The 21,883-nt window shown below is 43.3% G+C and overlaps 1 protein-coding gene across 1 annotated transcript in view; it reads right to left on the bottom strand.

The window, feature by feature from the left end:
- Positions 1 to 21,883, bottom strand: part of rapgef6 (Rap guanine nucleotide exchange factor (GEF) 6) — a 242,786-nt gene that overhangs the window by 194,516 nt on the left and 26,387 nt on the right. The window lies entirely within an intron of this gene.

Raw genomic sequence — 21,883 nt, 5'->3', positions numbered from 1 at the left:
TGGTGTGTTACGTATGTCAAGCATCTTTTGAGTACTTTGAAAAGTGCTCTACAAATAAAATGTATTATCATAATTACAATGAGATCCACGCTTAAGACTCATGCAAATGCAAATCCTAAAATCAAATATTTGGCCAATACCAGCCAGGTAAGATAGAGATGGTTTGATCTAAGTTCTACAATCCAAATGACATTTTACTTTTTTTTTCTGAATGGGAACAACTAGTCTAGATAACAAACTAACAAAAGGCTTGATGAAATAAAGGACCGTGAAGGACCTTAGAGTAATCGGACTGACAGTAGACCAGTATCCTTTCTGTGAAGGCCATACAGCCTTGGCAGTGACCCCGGGTCCGTTCTAAGACACCATATGAGCGTAGGCTTTGGACTTTCCTCTTCTCGAAGTCAATTCAACCCACTTCTTCTTTTTTTTTGCCCTTTTTTTACCCTCTCCTCCTCATAAAAAAGAGCTTAAGCGTAGGAGTTATTTCCCTGCCAGACATTTCCACTATTTCACCTCATTTTGACTGCTTAGAAAGGCGTGCCCCTTTTAGCCATGGGCTTCAGAAGTCAAGCTGTTCTATATTGGATCCTGGGATGTAGCCTAATCTTGACGGCATAACTAGCTTTCCATACTACTACTACAACAACAACAACAAATGTGTTTGTTAGACCTTAATGACAGACTTTCTTTCCATGCGAAGCGTGTGCTAGCTAGGTGGTTGTTTCGGCCATTCTTTAGATGTAATCAAGTTGGATATCTGAGGAGCTACCGCTCTCTTCTGTGTGCTGTTTTGAGGTTTCAATAAGGAATGCCAAGTGCTTTGGCTTTATGCCCCTCTTATGCCACCACATATTATACACACACGAAGTGGTCTATAATGGTCTTGTGTGTCCATACAAACATATAGATGAAGTGAGCGACAGAGTTCAAGTGCAAAAGGACTCGAGCCAAGTTACTTTACAGTAGAGGCCATGACCTCCCATTTACTGAAAGTGAGGGGAATGGGAGAGGAAGTGAGCAGAAGAGACATCGGGAGGAGGGGGCTGGCTCAGTGTTCACTGTGGTGGGAAAGTAGAACTGTATCGACTTCAGACCACAGCTGGGTTAGTGAGCACAGGAAACTGCTGGGGCAAGCACTACTGTCATGTCACTAAGCATGTGTGCGCCAGCAAGTGTGTGAGCGCTGGTGTCCATGTAAACGAGAGGCTGTGTGTGCATGTGTGTTTGTTACAGTGTGTGTTTGTATGTTAGAGAGAGACAGAGAGAGAGAGCGAAAGAGTGTGTGTGTGTGTGTGTGTGTGTGTGTGTGTGTGTGTGTGTGTGTGTATCAGAAAGAGTTACATCCTGAGGCAACTTGCCAGCATGGGGCTTCTGATTAACCCACAACCCCACCCCTTTACCCATCACCCTCGTCCCTGCTTGCCAGTCACAGGCATTACAGCAATGGTGTGTGCGCGTGTGTTAAACTCACTACTCAGGGAAAAAAGTTTTCCAATCAAAGGCACCAAGTGTACATTAAACTGGCCTGCAAACAGCTCACTGTGCGTATGCACATGCACGCAAAAACAGGTCATGTGCCCCTAAATTGACCTTTAATCTGCATCTGTGCTTGTACTACTGCTATCACCACACACACACACAAACTTGTCCATTTATCATGTATTGATTAGCAGTAAAGCAGGTCATCAATAGGCACAGACAGACAGACAGACAGACAGACAGACAGACAGACAGACAGACAGACAGCAGGGATGTCAGAGAGGATCTCTGCTTCAGCACATCAATCAGCCGTCTCCTGGTGAGAAGACGGTAACTTAATCACTAGTCCACCACACGGTGATTTCTCTCTCTCTCTCTCTCTCTCTCTCTCTCTCTCTCTCTCTCCATTGCTCTCCCTCTCTCCATCTTCCTTTCTGCCATTCCTTTCTGGCGTAAAGAGAATACACATCTGCACCAGAGGCAGTTGAAATGGTAGAGAGAGTGCTCTCTGTCATTTCAGAATAGGACCATTTGAAACAGCAAGACTGCAGATTTCACTGGCAGCATAATAAGACCATGTGAAGTCATGTCAGCAAAACTTGCCAGCTGAAGCACCTTCATCTTCATATCACTGAGAAAATCCCCCGGCCACATGTTCAGGTCCACGCAGCTGCAGCTCTGTCATTTTCGACACACCACACACAAATTCCAACGATACCTGGGATAGCGCGCGCTCACAAGCATCGGCAAATAAAAAAACGTCTTTCTGTGAAAACGGCACTGTTCGGAGCAAACTGAAACGCTTCATGTTGTGTGAAATTTGACAGTGTTGCTACACAACATGAAATGAAAATGGTAATGTGTGTCCCTGAAGAGAGCTACACATGACTCTCCATTATAAGGATAGGGGTCTAGTCCTGCTGGCCAAGAACTTCTTCTTTTCTTCTTCAGTGTTTTCAAGACGGTGTCCGAGTGAAAAAGCTTCTTAAGGAAGGCTTTGTTTATTCTGCATTCCTGAATAAATTTGTTGGCAACCTTAATGACAATGATCATAATAATTTTGACATAAAGGGTAAATAAAATCAAGGAAATAACATACATATACTAAACTTAACTTAAATGTTTGTAGACACACATACTCGGTTGCATTGCACCAGACCAGACTTCAGCAAGGTATGAAACAAGTCTGTGTGTCTGTGTCTCTCCCTCTCTAAATAAAGACGCTCTGTTTTTGCGTAGCGGTCTATTCCATTGCCTACCAACACGGGGATCGCCGGTTCGAATCTCCATGTTACCTGCGGCTTGGTCGGGCGTCCCTACAGACACAATTGGCCTTGTCTGCGGGTGGGAAGCCGGATGTGGGTATGTGTCCTGGTCGCTGCACTAGCGCCTCCTCTGGTCGGTCGGGGTGCCTGCCCAGGGGGGAGGGATAACTGGGGGGGAATAGCGTGATCCTGACACGCGCTACGTCCCACTAGCGAAACTCCTCACTGTCAGGTGAAAAGAAGCAGCTGGCGACTCCACATGTATCGGAGGAGGCATTTAGTAGTCTGCAGCCCTCCTCGGATCGGCGGAGGGGGTGAGCGGCGACCGGGACGGCTCGGAAAACAGGGTAATAGGGAGAAAAAGGGGTAAACCCCCCCCCCAAAAAGCACTGTTGGCATGACTGTCTAAAGCAACAACAATGTTGCAAAAGTAGTTAAAAATAAAATCTTATTATGATGGAGAGTTATAACCCCAATAACCAAAGAATAACACCAGTGAGTCTTACTCACACCAAACATTGCCATTTCAACACAAAAGAGATGTCAAAATAGTGATTTGAGAGGGGAGAAAAAAGCCATCAATTAATCTGGGACGCATGAGGAAATCTTGGATTCAGTATATCAGATGGTTTGTGTGTCTCTACCATGGACGTCCAGATCTCAGGTGGGGGACAGGAGCGTCAACATGACACCTTTGCTAACATGTGCTTCATTAGCCCCTAGCATGAATGCTGGCAACTGTTTGTCACAATGTCCACTTTTCCCCCTGGGACAGTGTCCGGTGGGAGGTGGGGGGCACTTGAGGCCACTTTTGACGTGGGGGTTGGCTAAAGAGGCCATCTGTGATGAAAATGTCACAACCTCAGGGGAGCCGTCCATTACCTCATCACCAGCCGATCTCTGAACTGATCACAACCCAACAGTACCGCTGCTTAAAAAGTCCCATTTGTTTCTGACAATAGCTGCAAATCAAGCATTTTCAAGTTTCGAACAAGGACAATTGAACGGAGAGCGAAAAGTAAATAAAGCTTGAAGTGGAAAAGGTAACTCATCGATAAAGACATGACGTGACCAAGAACGATGAATTTGGGCTTTTCAAAACCCGTCAATGATTTTCGCGAGTGCTTTTGATGACATTTGAGCGGGCAATGGCAAATTGTTTAATGCCTTAAAATTAGCTCACGGAAATGCAACTGATTCTGCAACTGATTCTCGCTGGATTACCCCCCTATCTATTCATTTAGTTTTTTATTTGCTAAACAATTGTTAAAATTGAGTTAAAACCTGCCTTACATTTGGATGGAAACCTGGCTACTGAGACAATGAAAAATAATCCTTCCAGCTGGCACTGATCAGCTCATTCTGATCTCAGCATATACAGCGCAATGTGGTATATGTGTTTTTATCCAGTGTCCTGGGGCAGAGCATACTGCAACCATAGGAAACCAACAGCGAGGCTCGAACTCTGAAACAAAATTTGGCCTCAGTTTGACAGAATCTTACAGGTGCATTCCCTCCTACATTCAAAACTTCCACCAATGAAAATGTTCCATATTCATCCTTGGAGGACCTATTCAGGAATAAGATTTTCTTCATTATCAAACTGATAATCAAATTTACACCACTGGCTAGCTCAATGATAATGCTAACAAACAACTGTCAGTTTCAACTAGATGTCATTGTACAGTAGCACTAAACAGATGCCCAGGGGTCTGTAGATGCACAGTAAACCTGCAATGACTGTGTGATGTAAAGCTGATCATTAATTACAACCATATTACAAAGGGGTTTGATTATCAGAAAAAAATGTAATTGCTGTCACCGAAGATAACTGCATAGCTCAAAATTTTGTTCATGCCCATGTAAACTCTTTAAATAAAGATTTACATGTTCCTTTGTTGGAGTTTTAGCACCACAGAGCCAAGAGTATTTATTCAGACACCAGCCATTAAATTTCCACAAATGCACAGTGCTCAATTGGGAAACTGGCCATCTCCTCTAAATTTGTGAATAAGATGACGATGGTTTTAGACTGACAGCAGTGATATCTATAACCCAATATTTCAGTATAATGGCTGTCAGCCAGGAAGGACAGATGAAGAGCTCTGTGTTTGTGGAGCAACTCGGTCTCCGTCTAAGCCATCTGCTTTCTCTGTGTGTGTGTGTGTGTGTGTGTGTGTGTGTGTGTCTCTCGGGGAGAAAGGATGTGTGATTGCCAGGTAGCTATAGTGCTGCTGCCCCCTGCTGGTATAATTAGTTTATGTTCTGCTCGAGCTTTCCAATAGCAAACGGCCCACCCATAAAGTAGCTTATATTTTTTCATATACTACGTTTATATCGTGGCCATTTGGCCAATGCTCTTATCCGGTTTGAGTTACAGTGAGTTCAGAGAGGATAATTATTTTTTTCATATAAGACAGACTTCCAGATAAGGATCCCTAAGCCATGACAATATCCATTTGATCGCTGTACAGGGTAAAAGCAATTAAGAAAAGGGATAAAATCAAAGGAAATTAAAAGAGTTGTATTTATCTCTATCTAAACAACCATTAGTCTCGCCAATCATTTTTTTCATCCACTCACCCATCTTTGCATCTGTCTCTGTTTTTTGTCTCCATGTCTGTCTCCTTGTGTAAGGAATAGACCTCGTTAATTGCATTGAATTCAAGTGAGAGCCTTTTTTACGGGGAGGACCCCGTCATGTTAGCAGCAGCACTTTCCTGCAATTCTGCTCAGACACCCCTCACATCTATCCCAAGCCCTCTCATTAAATATTACCCAAAATGCACTAGTCATTAAAATCTTGCTATTACACACATCAGCATATCAGTCCAAAGTTGCCCATAGGTGTTCAGCTGGGTTGAGATCTGGTGACGTGAAGGCCATGGCATATGATTTACATCATTTTCATCCTCATCAAATCATTCAGTGACCCCTCGTGCCCTGTGGTTGGGGGCATTGTCATCCTGGAAGAGACCACTCCCATCAGGATAGAAATGTCTCTCATCATAGGATAAAGGTGATCACTCAGAATAACTTTGTATTGATTTGCAGTGACCCTTCCCTCTAAGGGGACAAGTGGAACCAAACCATGCAAGGAAAATGCCCCCCCCCCACAGTACAACAGAGCCCCCGGACCCCCCTCACTGTAGGGGTCAATCATTCACATTTTTCCTTCAATTTGTCAAACACACACACACACACACACACACACACACACACACACACACACACACACACACACACACACACACACACACACACAATATGGCCAAAAGTATGTGGACACCCTTTTTTTTTTTACCCCCCCCCCCCTTTCTCCCCAATTGTATCTGGCTAATTATTCCACTCTTCTGAGCCGTGCTGGTTGCTGCTCCATCCCCTCTGCTGATCCGGGGAGGGCTGCAAACTACCACATCTCCGATACATGTGGGGTTGCCAGCCGCTTCTTTTCACCTGACAGTGAAGAGTTTCGCCAGGGGAACATAGCATATGGGAGGATCAAACTATTCCCCCAGTCATCCCTCACCCCCGAGCAGGCCCCCCCGACCGACCAGAGGAGGCGCTAGTGCAGCGACCAGGACACATACCCACATCCGGCTACCCACCCGTAGACATGGCCAATTGTGTCTGTAGGGACGCCCAACCAAGCCGGAGGTAACACGAGGATTCGTACCGCCGATCCCTGTGTTGGTAGGCAACGGAATAGACTGCCACGCTACCTGATGCCCAAAAGCTACCCGAACGTCTGTGGACACCCCTTCTAATGAGTAGGTTTGGTTATTTCAGCCACATCCATTCTTGGTAGATGCATAAAATCAAGCACACGTCCATGCAGTCTCCATATGTGAACACCAGTTGTACAATGGGTCGTACTGACGAGCTCAGTGACTTTCAACATGGCTCTGTCACAGGGTGCCACCTTTCCAGGAAGTTAGTTGGTCAAATTTCTGCCCCGCTAGATCTGACCCGGTCACCTAGAAGTCTGTTATTGTGAAGTGGAAATGTCTCGGAGCAACAACAGCTCAGCCGTGAAGCAGTAGAACACACAAGACCAGCGAACAGGACTGCCGAGTGCTGAAGTGTGTAGCAAGTAAAAACTGTATGTCCTCGGTTTCAACACTCACTACTGAGCTCCAAACTGCCTCTAGAAGCAACGCCAGCACGAGAACTGTTTGTCAGGAGCTTCATGAAATGGGTTTCCATGGCTGAGCAGCCGCACACAAGCCTAAGATCACCATGTGCAATGCCAAGCACCAACTCGAGTGGTGTAAAGCACACCGCCATTGGAAACGTTCTCTGGAGTGATGAATCACACTCCACTATCTGGCACATACAACACAACACTAAATTAACACAAGATTTAGTTTCAGTGAGTTTAGAACTTCAATGGCAGAAGGAACAAAGCTCCTTTCATTTTTATAGCCTATTTACAAACATTTTAATGTTTTTCATGGTCAAAAAGCACCAAGTTACAGTTGTACGGGCTGTGTGTGCAGCATGTCATGCTCACTCAGCCTTAAATGGGCTATGTTGGCTTCCGGTCTCTTCTGTCTCTTTAAGCCTCCACCCCACCCACGCACTGTGCCAAGCCCACTCTGTTGTGACTGGCCAACCACTTGGAGCATGTGGAGAGAGACTAAAGCTAAGTTGTTTTGTTTTTTTAATCATTTTCGTATGCCATTTCATCATTAAATTCACTTCTGATAATTTTTGAGGTGATAAATCAACTGTGTAGATTTGAAATTTGATTTGGCAGTTTTATGAAAATTGATGGCAAAAATTGCTCCAAACGTTTTCAGAGCTGAGAAACTAGGTACCAGAGTCGAAGAAATCTGACCTTTACTTTTGACTCTACGACCCTCAGAGCGGCCAGGGGTACACTTCCTATCAGGGAATACCCACCTTTGCACAACACCGGGTTCCGCTCTACCAAGCTTTGTTTGAGGCTTCCCGCCTCCGGTCTACCAAGCTTTGTTTGAGGGCGGGACAAACTAGCCGGTAGGCAGGCATCATGAAATTGTGTTACACAGTAACACAGATAAATAATGGAAGAAAAAGCTAGACTACAAACGAGGTGTTTCAGGCAGTTCAGGAATAGTGTTTTCTGTTGGAGGGAATGACTCCCCATGGTGTGAACTTTGGGCTTTGTAACTCTGCAAACATTTTACATGCACCTCCCAGCTATATAACTCACTAAAAGAAAGGGAAAACCCCAAAAAGCAAAATATGGCCTCTTTAAAGCAGGTGCATCTCCAGGTAAGGAACCCTGTACCTGTCACCAGATGGAAGTAATGTGAAGAATAGCATAAGGGGGTGAAGTTATGTTTGTGTAGTTAGGGTTTGTGCTGTGTGTATCATGGCTTTGCTATGGAGGTCTGATAAGTTGGGTGTGGAGGAAACAGGGGGAGCAGTAAAGTATTATGGGCTGTGTTACTCTTTTGCACAGTAGCAAGAGTGGGAGACATGGTGTCATGGCATCATACAGTTCCAATGACACTTAACTTTAGATTAAAAGTGAGGAAAATTCATTCGCAAAATTTTTGCAAGCACTGCCTTTCTCATTTACTATTGATAATACAACATGAACTCTGCAATTTGCCTCTGGGAACACTCATGACAGATCTGTATCACAGTTTCCCTCAACAACACTTTTAACATTTCCCTTAATCTTAGATGAAGAAAGCCACTTTATTTTGTCATTGTTTTCTTACAATGAATTGTATTCTTACAACGAATTTGTCTTCTGCATTTAACCCATCCTATTGTATAGGAGCAGTGGGCAGCTGCAGCCCCTGGGGATCAACTCCAGTTCTTCTTTCCATTGCCTTGGTCAGGGGCACAGACCAGGAGTATTAACCCTAACATGCATGTCTTTTTGATGGTGGGAGGAAACCGGAGCACCCGGGAGAAAACCCACACAGACACGGGAAGGACATGCAAATTAGCCATGTCGATCAAATAATCTAGCGTTAGATAAAAGCTGCCTTTCATTGCTCACATTTCTGGTGTCAGAGCTCAATGGCGTAGGAAGTAGTGCGATCGCTAAGCACCGATTGGTGGATTACTATGCCAATCACTACTTTGCAAATGGTCCACTGACATTCTTATTCAAATACAGCCCACAAAAATATGCCGTACCTCATATGCATACAAGCTGCGGGGAGTTGGGTCTCGACATACAAAGGCAAGTTGTTACAGTATGCTGCCTGGTCTCCCACCGCCCACATTTCAGCCCCACCCCTCCACTCCCCTCCTCAGGCAGGCCATTAACAGGGAATTCAGGATCTGTCAAGCCATGCCTTCTCTAGTAAAACACACTGCTGTTGCACAACAACAACAAAAAAGTCACTTATGAAACATAAAAATGATATCTTCGACTTTTCGATTTGAACTGGTAGTTTAGATGTTCTGCTTTATGCGGGGTGGTGATGATGACCTAACGAGTCCTGGAAACCCGTTCTGAACCGGCTGTATCTCAAAACTGTATCTTCCTCTATCTGACAGTGTGTCGTTTTGATTTTTCTCTCCCTTATCCGTCTTTAACTTTTAAGTTTACACAACACCATGAAGCCCCTTAAAAACCTGCAGTTAAATTCATAAAATAAACTGGTGGTGTATCAGTTTTATTTTTTTATTATCTTTACCTCCATTTTGCCTTCCGTGCTTGGCTGGCTGCCTTGTTTCTACTGGCCGCGCGGGTCTTTGTCACAGCATGCTGAGCTCGTCGAGTGGCGCGCCACAAGCCATTGGAAATAATGGGTTTTAGAGTGCAGCGGTGCCGTTGTCGCATTATGTCTGAGTCCATAACCTTCATCTCCACTTTCTCACAGCAGTAGGCTTTGATTTGTTCCCAGCCCTCATCACTTCATGGAGAATATTGGACATTCTACTATGCTGTGCCATTGGGGTGCATATGGGGTTCTGTGATGCACAACACTAAATCCAACAGGCACTTGAACATGGAACACACTTTTCGTTATTAAATATCATTTATATTAGTGCACACAAGATAATATTGCCTTCTAAGCTGGTATCTGATTGTAATGGCCTTGGTGGTTTTGTAATTCAGCTGGCACTTTGACCTACAGGCCTGGGTTTTGTTATTATTTTTGTTAGTGCATATAAGAAATATGCCTCTTTCAAGCTGACAGTCAATTCTGATGGCCGTTATGGTTTTATTGGAAATCTGTTGTTAACAGCAGAGAATCTGTGTTCAAAGATAAAAAAAATGCTTTGTGTTGCTTCTACATTAATCCTGTGATTTTTACCTCAGCATATCCATTATTACACACTTAGTCTTAAGAAAAAAAGCAATTAATCGCAAACAAGCAAGAAGAAGAAGAAGGAGGAGAAAATTGTGTGATTAATTAGTCGATTCTTTTTAATTGGTTGACAGCCCTAAAATAAATAAATAAATAGATAGCTAAATAATGGCTGTCTGTGAAAAGTTATCTAATCAGCAGATACCAGGTCCTTGTGCAGGCAGCCAGCACATTGCTGCTCTCAGCCTCTGTGCCGAGTTGCACCGCCCCACAGCCCACGCCCGCCTACTCTAGAATGTACAGTATGCCGGTCAGTCCGTCAGCGCCACAGAGAGGATATTGTGGACAGACGCTACAACACATCCATTCAAGTCGGCAGAACAAACGGCTAGGCTAACATCCTGCCTGCCAGGCCAGACTTGAACATTTACATAGATTATGTGCTCATGAAAAGCCTCTGTGTAAACACTGTGTTTGGTCATGGCACAACAGAGCTGGGCCCACAGAAGAGACTTATATTCAGCCTCACACATATCCACATAATTAAAAGAGTCATCCTTCACTCACAGCATTTAGTCAGACCTGCCTATCTGAAAAGTGAACAAATGAAGGGATTGTTTTCTTCTAGGTTTTTTTCCCCATCTATTATTGTGGATATTCTGGACAAAAAAGCCCACAATGACAGAGAATTTGAAGCCAAACAACATCAGTATTTGGAGAAAAAAAAAAGCTATCTTGAGAGGGGTCTTTTTTTGCCAGTTTAGTTTCAATTCCTAGAGAGTAAGCCTTGGCAGGCATTTTCTGAAGACAACACACGGGCTAACCTCAATACCTTTCCATATCCTTTAAATGAGTGCTAGTAAATGTTCTTTACAAGTGCCGATATGAAGCTCCAAAATGTTTCATCTGGAAGAGACAACAGCCAAACAACCAGTGCAGACACAACAGAGAGGAATATTCACGGGGAAACAGCTGGTTATGAAGTCTTATACAAAGCCTGCACATGTCTGAACATCAACACTAGTCCACATGGGAAAAACATACAGCTCTGCATGGCAGACAACACATCTTTCCTGCAGAATACCAAGACCAAAACAAACAGGTTACACATAGCTCATGTTAAATGAATACTGCCCATACCGGTTTCAAACAGCAAAACTATCTCAAATCTGCAGAGTTGAACAACATATATAAATGTATGTACAGGACTGATAACCCATCAGCTCTGCTTACTTAAAACCTGACAGTGTCTCCAGGCAGTCCTCTACTTAATTCATGTGTAGTTTGAGATCACATGAAGTGGTGATCCAGCAATGAATGGCTGGTTGCCACTGAGTATACTGTGACTGTACTTTAATACAAAAACATATGTCCATGTAGAGAAGTAACTGCGTCGTTTTTTAAAATTATTATCCCCCCCCCTGTATCCCCCCCCCAATTGTACCTGGCCAATCACCCCATTCCTTCGAACCATCCCGGTCGCTGCTCCACCCCCTCTGCCGATCCATGGAGGGCTGCAGAGCAGACTACCACATCTCCTCCGATACATGTGGAGTCGCCAGCCACCTCTTTTCCCCTGACAGTGAGGAGTTTCACCAGTGGGACATAGCACGCGGAAGGATCATGCTATTCCCTCCAGTTCCCCCTCCCCTCTGAACAGGCGCCCTGACCAACCAGAGGAGGCGCTAGTGCAGCGACCAGGACACATCCCCACATCCGGCTTCCCCCCCACAGACACGGCCAATTGTGTCTGTAGAGATGCCTAACCAAGCCGGAGGTAACACAGGGATTCATAACTGCATTTTTGATTCAGTTTGTTTTGGGTTTTTTTCTTACTTGTTTAGGATATACCCTGTAGTGGCACCCTGCACATATTTTCTCCTTTACAAAATATTACAATGGAATAGAAAGAACAGATGTATCAGATGGGAAAACCACTGCCATTGCTGTATTTAATATCCAGATCCACACAATCTCCTTTGTAGACATTTATACATTCAAGTAAAAAGCTTTATGTTAAATATCATACAAATCTGTCATGAGAACCACCTTAACGGCTTGGACTTGATATCCTAAGAGGTTATGCTAAGATCCTCTAATAGAAGTCAGGGCAGGATCACATCTCACAACATGGAGGTTTACCGATAATCCCTTGCTTCACCATGCACTAAGACCTTTATCACTGCTAGTATCAGGCTGAGGTTTCCAGCATGCCTGCAGCACTCAGATGTTAATCCTCATCTTTCTGCCCAGAGCTCAGATCCCTTTCCACTCTGCACTGAAACCATTTGCTGGAACAAGCCCGGGTTAGAAGGGGTAAACTTGAAAAAAAAACATTTCAAAAGAAATGTGACTGTATGATTGAATACACTTGTGATTCATCTTCTGGCAAATTATGTAGAGGAGTTCATTTATACTAAACTTCCCTACACAAAGTGCATCTAGAGCAACAAACACAGTGAAGCAGGCCTACAGTGTGATGTGTAAGGTAAGAGTAGAACAGCATTCAGAAGAAGCTCCTGCTAAACTTGAGGTAACATGAACAAAATGTCAGTAAAAAACAAAACACATGCAAGCGCAACACTTGCGCTGGGTGAAATAAAATGGAGTTTGTAAAATTGAGCTTTGAGCAGTGTTTTAAAAGTTAATACAAAATCTGCGATGCTGATTTCATAAGGCAGTGTCATTCCAGAAACTGGGGGCTTTCCCTGCAAAAGCCTAATCACCATTAAAGCGTTTAAAACGTGGAGCGACATTTCCAAAAGGTCGCAAACAGGAAAAAGAAGGGAAACACCAGACTGAGGCCTATGCCTCAGTACTGAAAAATGGTGTGATCTCTTCTATTCAAAAATATTTTTACCCTTGAGATTAATATACAAGGAGTTTGAGTCAGACAGCTACGTTATTTTTTCCCCCCTTATCTTCCCGATTGTACTTGGCCAATTATCCTATTTTCCGAGCCGTCTCGGTTGTTGCTCCACCTCCTCTTCCGATCCGGGGAGGGCTGCAGACTACCACATGCCTCCTCCAATACACGTGGAGTCGCCAGACGCTTCTTTTCACCTGACAGTGAGGAGTTTCACCAGGGGGACGTAGTGCATGTGAGGATCACACTATTCCCCCCAGTTCGCCCTCCCCCCTGAACAGGCGCCCCGACCGGCCAGAGGAGGCACTAGTGCAGCGACCATGAAACACCCACATCCGGCTTCTCACCCTCAGACACGGCCAATTGTGTCTGCCCAACCAAGCTGGAGGCAATGGAATAGAAACCGCCACGCCACCCGGACGCCCAGCTACGTTATTTCTTCAGATATTTGGTAAGTAAGAAAGGCATTGTTCAACCACAGAACAGTCTCTTTATAATCCAATCACAATGTCATACGAAACTCAATCAGATGTGATGCTGCTACCTAGTGGTTATGTTTACAGCAAGGGTTAGATGTTCTCAGGCTGTGGTCACACCAGCATTAGTGAACATAACATTTTTGCAGTGAATTTAATTCGCATGGATTCGACGCAACATGCAAATTTACTTCCGACTGCAATGCGAATTCACCTCAATGTCTTCACACAGAGTTAAAATTTGGTTAACTTGTTAGAGACTCAAATTCACGGTCAACCAATAACAGAGCTGCTTTGACTGTGTTGACCTTTGACAGGGCGGTTGCTTGGGAGAGTAAATAGAGGAAGTTATTTAAACTGGATTATACCAATCCAAATTTATACTATTGTGCTCTGCTTAAATATTTTATGCAGCAAACATTAAGGGGCATGGTTTGCAGTTCAACTGTTAAGCAGGAGTATATGGTTTTTCCCATTCATTGTGTGAAGTGGTTTTGGCTGAAAAGGTTATTTTCCGGCCTATTTTGCAGGGAAACGCATAGCAAATTCGCTCTGCCAATTTCTGGTGTGATCGCAGCCCTAAACTGGGCTCAGACTACAGGAGTTTTGGGCTGATTTATCCCCGATTCACCCCTCCAGACCGGCGGAGAAATCTGGTCTGGGACCTTGGTTGGTACCGATGTTCGGCCCAAATTATCTGGTAATGTGAGGGGTTTACAGATCCAATCTTAAACCTCCTGAACTGCTCACAGATTCATCAGGGCCACCCCGATAATTTTCAAACATATTTGATATTTAGGATTTAAAATCTGGACGATTATGTCACTATTTTACGAGCGGGACCACAATAGCCAATAGAGACAAGTCTACAAGGAGACCGAGAGGACTTTTAAAATCATAACCGCGAAGAAACCCCGAGCTGTTGTTACGGGTGCATTGGACGAAAGAGTGAGATGGAGGAAAGGCTTATCGATATGTGGCAAGAACACGGCTGCCTACATATCATGTCTTCCAAGATATACTTCCAAGACCGTAAAGACAAAGATTTTGTTTACATCTGCTTCCCCATGAGATCGTGTGTGGTGGTCAAGTCAAGTCAAATGTATTTATAAAGCACATTTAAAATCAACCCACACTGACCAAAGTGCTGTGCAGACCAGAGCAGGTAGCAAAAACACAAATACAAGAAACACTGACATAAACAACAACATTGCTCACTCTGGCACAATAATTTTAATAATATCCTGTCATGTGTGATGCGCCATTATTTTCAAATCCTGTAGTGTATGCATGTTTGAGATTAGAGAGAACATCTGTGATGGTTCTCCTCATGTGGGATGCAACGCAATTTCAAAATCGGTTAGGATCTTAAAACTCCTGTAGTCTGATCTACACTCAACACACATCTAGAATTGCGACCGTCTGGAACTACAACACTTCAACTGGATTCCTCTCCTTTCTCTAACTGAGTGGATAGACTTCTTATAACATTGGTTCTCAAACTGGGGGTCGGCACCCCTAAGGGGGTTGTGAGATAATTTCCAGGAGTTGCCAGATGGTTGTGGAGAAAACAAGCATGAACCCGTCCAGAACCACAGCGCATCTGATGCAAAAAATAGGTGTATTGTCTCTTTAATTGCTGTGCTGTCACAGCATTAAATGGAGCGCGCTCGGTGCTGACCCTCAGTATACTTCCAGACTTCTTCGAGACAGCAATACAGTATTAAATGTATGTGTACACTCAGTAGATAATAATCATTCTTCATATCAGTATGAAAAAACATTGCAGGCATTCAATGTTACAGAAATCGAACATAAATCATTGTCACCTTTAAACGCACATTCAATTTATTGTCATATTATTCACCTGAAGACATGCATCAGCAATAATAGCTTCTGCGTAAATAATAGGGACACATTTTAAGTGTCCGCTTCTTAAGAGGACACTGGGATCCAGCAGTCTTGGTGACTATTGTGCATGGAGGAACAGTTTTCGGGAAAATTGAAGGACAGCGAGGACAACGGCAGACTAATAGCAGGTGCATCCAAAACAGCAACATTAATGTACATAGTTGATAAATCACAGACTATATCAAAGACGGGTCACATTTTATTTGAAGGGGTGTGCATAAGACTGACATGACACGGTCATAACCATAACATGACACCTGTCGAACATGAAGGAATCTTCATGAATGTTTGAGACTGTTGTCACTGTCATTCGGTCAATTATGCCTTTTTTTGGGGGGGGGGGCATTTTCCCCCTTTTTCTCCCCAATTGTACTTGGCCCATTACCCCACTCTTCCGAGCCGTCCCAGTCACTGCTCCACCCCCTCTGCTGATCCAGGGAGGGCTGCAGACTACCACATGCCTCCTCCGATACATGCCAGCTGCTTCTTTTCACCTGACAGTGAGGAGTTTCGCCAGGAGGACGTAGAACATGGGAGGATCACGCCATTCCCCCCAGTTCCCCCTCCCCCATGACCAGAGGAGGCGCTAGTGTAGCGACCAAGACATGTACCCATATCCAGCTTCCCACACGCAGACGCGGCCAATTGTGCCTGTAGGGATGCCCAACCAAGCCGGAGGTAACACGGGGATTCGAACCAGCGATCCCCATGTTGGTAGGCAACGGAGTAGACCGCTACACTACCCGGACGCCCCCAATTATGTCCTTTTTAATGGAACATTAACATTGTTTGAGATATCGTTGTTATAGCAACCCGAGTGGGACTGAGTCAATGTGATATATTTCACGCAACTTAGCTTGAAAACAGACATCTCAAACAATAACAAATTTGTATTAAAAATGACATAATCAGACATAAACATTCATTAAGACTCCACGTTCATGACAGGTGTTATGTCATAGTTACGAGAGTGTCACGTCAGTCTTATGCACACCCCTCCAAATAAAGTGTTACAAAGACACGAGTAGGACGCGCGAGTTGCAGCAATGGAAGGATGGCGAGGACAACAGCAGACTGAAAGCAGATGCAGTGCAGACCAACAAGGTTAATGCATGTAGTTAATCTGTCAAAGACTAACGTTTAGTAGGAGGCGCTCGCGCGTGTGACCACAATTTGTCACGCATAGCCCACGGCGGCTGTGCTGCGGCGCCATGGGAAAAATAAAATAACATTTTAAACTGGGGAATGGTTTTTAAATTACATTGAAAGTACCAGTGATATAATTTGCCTTAGAATAGATTTTATTGAGTGTGAGAGTCAAAGTGTGTGTGCACATGAGGTGCCATTATTTCAATAAATCGAAAAACGAAAAGCTAATTAAAGCCAAAATCGAATTAGTTGTGGTCTTCCTGTGTGAGTTTGGTAGCGTTCATGTGTTATATTACAGTAATCCCTGAACAGCCTCGGCAGACAGTTTATGAGTGATCAAGGTGTTTGCATTGAGATGTTGTGAGTTAAATGTCCCAGTGCTACGGGGGGGGGGTCACAAACACCAACCTGATTATTCTGGGGGGGGGGGCGTGACTCGAAAAGGTTGAGAACCATTTACAATATGGCAGACACAATGGGACTCTGAAAATGGAGGGAAGGTGAAGATATCAAAAAGTTTATGGCTGGAACACCACATAAATATTAAAACCATGGGAAATGTTTTTATATCCTTAATTTCCTAGTATATAAACTTCCCAGCTTGGCATGTATAATAATTTTTCTCTTCTTCTCCTTCAAAGCTACAGTCCTGGAGATTGTCATTTTTGTTGAACTTACTGACATCTATGGTGCTCAATGGTAGCTGCGAGCCTTTTTTTGTTCTTTTATGCTGCATTAAAGAAACTAAACTATCACTGGGCACATCTTTTGACCACAAAGTACAAATAAAAGCTAATAGTCGGCCTTGGGAATAGTCCATCTCTGTGTGTGTGAATGACATATCCCTGTTCCTTAATCCTGTGTCAGTGACGTCTGCTCCTCCTCTCCTTCTAGGAGTGAGTGGGGAGCCAAGCTGTCTTACAACCCAAGTACACCCAGTGCCATTTCTGTATATGCCCAATGCCAAACCAAGCAGCCATAGACAGACAGAAAGACACAGACACAGACACACACACACACACACACACACACACACACACACACACACACACACACACACACACACACGGAAAATCTTACCAATCATATAGCCTTAGCCAAGACCTTGCAGAGACCAGTGCGGTAGCCACAGGAAGTTTGAAATGTTTGCAATGTTTTACAATGACCTTTTTTTTTGTGGCAATGGAGGGAGAAAAAGGAAATTGCACAGAATTAAGCAAGAGCCTGAAAACAGCAAACACATTCAATGAAATGACAACATTACTGAAAAAAGAAACTTCCCAGAGAAACAAAGTGTTTTGACTGCTTTAGTTTTTTTTTGTTTCGTCAAGTCTCTTCAAACTTTACTCATACATCCAATTTTTCCAGCAAAGCATCAAAATGGAACAACAACAACAAAAAGGAGAAAAAAATGGAAAAGAAAAGAAAATGTTTTTATGCCTAGCTTGATGCTACACTGATTTGTTTTTACAGACTGCCTTGCTGTGTTCTGTTGATTAACAGATTCAACCACTGATGATCAATAGTTTAAATCTAACAGAATCATCTATACAGACTATAATCCTCCTCAAGTCTGAACAATCTGTGCGGTTCAATAAAACCTTGAGACCAACCAAACATGTTAAAATAATTTCTGAAGTGTTCCCACACATTGTCTCTCATTAATACCGCAAATCTCATTTCGGCTTCATCTATCATTTATCTCGCTTGAAGAAGGAACGTTCTTGTGCATCTGTTACGTGTTCAGACAGTCAACCTTACTGTAATCACAGCTATTGCCATTCCACCACAGTTATTTGTAAACCATTCAAACGTTTTTGAGTGTTTCTGAAGAGGAATGAAACCCTAGACCATTTTAGTGAGTTTACTGACATCTACAAGTTAAAAACCATGTAAAGATTAAAAACATCCAGGCTAGTCTTGGTACTCTGTGATGTTAGCATAGCAGGACAAACATAGCTGTGTTTGATTTATGTGTGCAAGCACACCTGTTAGTATTGACAGTCAATAGTAGTTCTTTGGCACACCTACATCCAACAGATCTATTATTACCTTTTATTCAATCTATATTTGCTGTCCATCTTCACTAGCCTGTCTTGTAAAACAGAAATCACAAAAAAGAAATTAAAGCTGCAAGCAGCGAAAAACGGGCCCTCACACCTCAGGTGTGTCGGAGGGAGTGGTAGCGGTGAAAGATATACAATTTCATGAATATTATTTCTTGCATGTAGGAGACAACTATCACTTTCTGTGTCCACTATATAGTGCCAGAAAACATGCACTAAATGTACATTATGTTGCTGTATATCAAATGTAGAGCACACACTTTAAATTTCATTTAAATCAAAGCAAGTTTGTAACATAAGGCTTGACTTCCTGTTGCCAATAGGCAGTACTACACAAGTGTATCATTAATGCAGCATTACATTTGGTAGAGTTCGCCTGACATGCATATGTATTTTCATGAATATCGGACATTGCATGGAGTTACATATCACTTCCTGTGTCCACTATGTGGCATTAGAGAACAGCCACTAATTATACATCATGTTGCTGTATATCATGTGTAGACAACACTATGTAAATCTCATGTAAATCAAATTATGTTTGTCACATAAGGCTGACTTCCTGTTGCCAATAGGTGGTGCTATGACTATCCCTCTTCACTTCCTGTTGCCAGCAGGCGGTGCTACACAAGTGTGTCATTAATGTAGCATTACATCTAGTGGCGGTCGCCTGACATGCATACACATTTTCATGAATATCGGATGTTGCACGGAGTTAATTATCACTTCCTGTGTCCAATCTCTGGGGCTACAGAACACCCACTAATTATATGTCAGTTGCAGTATATCATGTATAGACTACTACTGCTACTACTACTACTACTACTACTTTCGGCTGCTCCCGTTAGGGGTCGCCACAGCAGGTCATCCGTTTCCATCTCTTCCTGTCCTCTGCATCTTCCTCTGTCACGCCAGTCAACTGCATGTCCTTCCTCACCACATCCATAAGCCTACTCTTTGGCCTTCCTCTTTTCCTCTTCCCTGGCAGCTCCATATTCAGCATCCTTCTCACAATATACCCAGCATCTCTCCTCCATATCTCTCCATATCATGCATAGACTATATCATGTAATTTCATCTAAATTGGATGAAGTTTGTCACATAAGGCTGGCTTCCTGTGGCACTTTGACTATGACTCAATATGGGCATGTAGATGTCTTCACGTCTAGACTCTTATCCAGTAGGTGAAATTTGGGCCAGAATGGATAATGTAAAGTCAACTTACAACAGCTTCCTCTTACAACATGCAAATGTTCCAAATTTGAAATAGATCTGGTTAACCTGCTGGACAGAGATTGCAAAAGTACAGCACCTGTAACCTCCTGTTGCTAGTAAGTGGCGCTATAACTATGACTCAGTGTTGACATGTAGATGTGTTCAGGCCTGGACTTATCAAGCATGAGGAATTTGGGGCAGATTGGACAATGTACATTCAAGTTACAGCAACTTCCCGTTTCATGGCGAAACATGGAAATTGACTGGCAAGACACATCAAGGGCATGCCACAAAAACGCAAAAGCCTCACAAATTCACATCACAAAGGTCATCAGATGTCACAGACCAAATTTGAAGTCACTCTGGTTAATTCTCTAGGAGTTCATTAAAGTACAATGCCTGGAAATGGCAAAACTGCGTAAAAATTGCACAGTAAATTCAAGATTGGCTGACTTCCTGCTGGACTGGGTATGGCTCCAAGAAGCTTTTTTTTATAAATCTGAAGATGTTACATCTGCCTACAAAATTACGTACAGCTACATCAAGTTTAAATGTGGGGGCTGGTACCATTTGAATGAAGACTCGTGGATATATGGATGTTACTTGAGATGAAATGTTTTGGAAATTTAGTGACAGAATTCTGAAGTAACCATAGGTTGCAGTGAGGCAAACTTTTATCACACATCAGTGAATGTGCTGAAAAATTCCAGCTCTGTAGGAAGTATGGGTGTGTTTTGTTTTTGTTTTTGTTTTTTTGGAAGTTTGGAATGTGAAATGTCTAGAAATTTAGATTTGTTGTAATAAGCCACACCCACTTTAATCAATCATTTAATCAATTATTACCAACTAAGTCATGACCCAAGATCGTGCAAACTGAATTTCGTACAAATCCATGCAGCCAATTATGAGATATAAACTTTTTGCATTTGTGGCGCTCCCTAGAGGTTAAGCGCAATGCATTTGAATATGTAAGCTTCGTGAAAAGTTCGGAATATGTGTCTCAAATTTCAGGTTGATACCTCAGTGTTCATGAGTTATTGCAAAAAATTTTAAATTAGCTATTTTGATAAAATGTGATTGACTTGTACAAAGAAATCCTATGGAATATCAAAAATCCGAGAAATTAACTTTTTCTGGCTTGGCCCAGAGGTACTCTGTACCAAATTTGGTGATGATCGCTCAAATGTGTAGGAGGAGTAGCGAAAAAACAGATTTGGACAAAATTCAAAATGGTGGAACATTTTTCTCGGCTCAAATGGGCGTGGCTTCTATCTCTGGATTCGTCTGTACCCACAGTATCCAGGAAAAATAATAATTTTGTTTCTGAGACTTACAGTTCAAAACGTACAGGCCAAAACCCAAAGTTTGAAGTTATAGCGCCACACTCTGGCCATTCAGTATATGTTTTGTCTGAGTAGTAGGTGAGATTTCCAACCTATCTGCCAAGTTCGAGAACTGTCGCTATTACGGTTTCTGAGACCCAGATACACCTAGGGTAGAGGAAGAATAATAATAATCCTAACAGATACAATAAGGTTCCAGCAGCTCCGCTGCTTGGACTCTTAATAATCTCTAGACATAATAGAGCCCCGACACCACTCGGCGCTCAGGCCATAAAAAAGAAGAAAAAATAAGAAAATCTCCAAGTTTTTAAGTTTTGGCGCCGCATGTAATAACTTTTATTTTTCCTCATTTGTTTGACGTACATCTCCCTCAGATATTTCTCTCCCTTTACACACCCCCCCCCCCATCTTCCATCCAGGCTGGTGGGCCCAGCAGTCTCGGTGGTTTATGTCCTTTTGAAAGCAGCAGATGTTGGAGGCAGAACACACGGAGCTGAGCTGGGCTCACTTAGAGCAGGGCTCCTGCCAGACCCGACTCTGAGATGTCAGGGAAAGTCTGAGGGTGGGCTGGCTAAGTTTAGACAAATGGACACACAGGCAAACATGCACCCGCGCAAACATGCACCCGCACACACGTGCACATGCGCACGCACACGCACACAGAAAAAGAAGATCCTGGTCTATCTAGGAATAAAATCATCATAGCTGATACAAGTTGTGTGTAGCGTGTTTGTGAGTGAGCGAGTGTGTGCATACAGTGTGTGTTAGGGTTGCCCACATAGTAGACCTCACATATTTTGCTGCCTACATGCTTCCACTTGGTCTTTTCAGCCACGGGCAGGCTG

The sequence above is a fragment of the Lampris incognitus genome, chromosome 8 (assembly GCF_029633865.1).
Source record: "Lampris incognitus isolate fLamInc1 chromosome 8, fLamInc1.hap2, whole genome shotgun sequence".
NCBI lineage: Eukaryota > Metazoa > Chordata > Actinopteri > Lampriformes > Lampridae > Lampris > Lampris incognitus.
The sequence above is the reverse complement of the archived record's forward strand: the minus strand, read 5'-3'. Positions and strand labels throughout refer to the sequence as shown.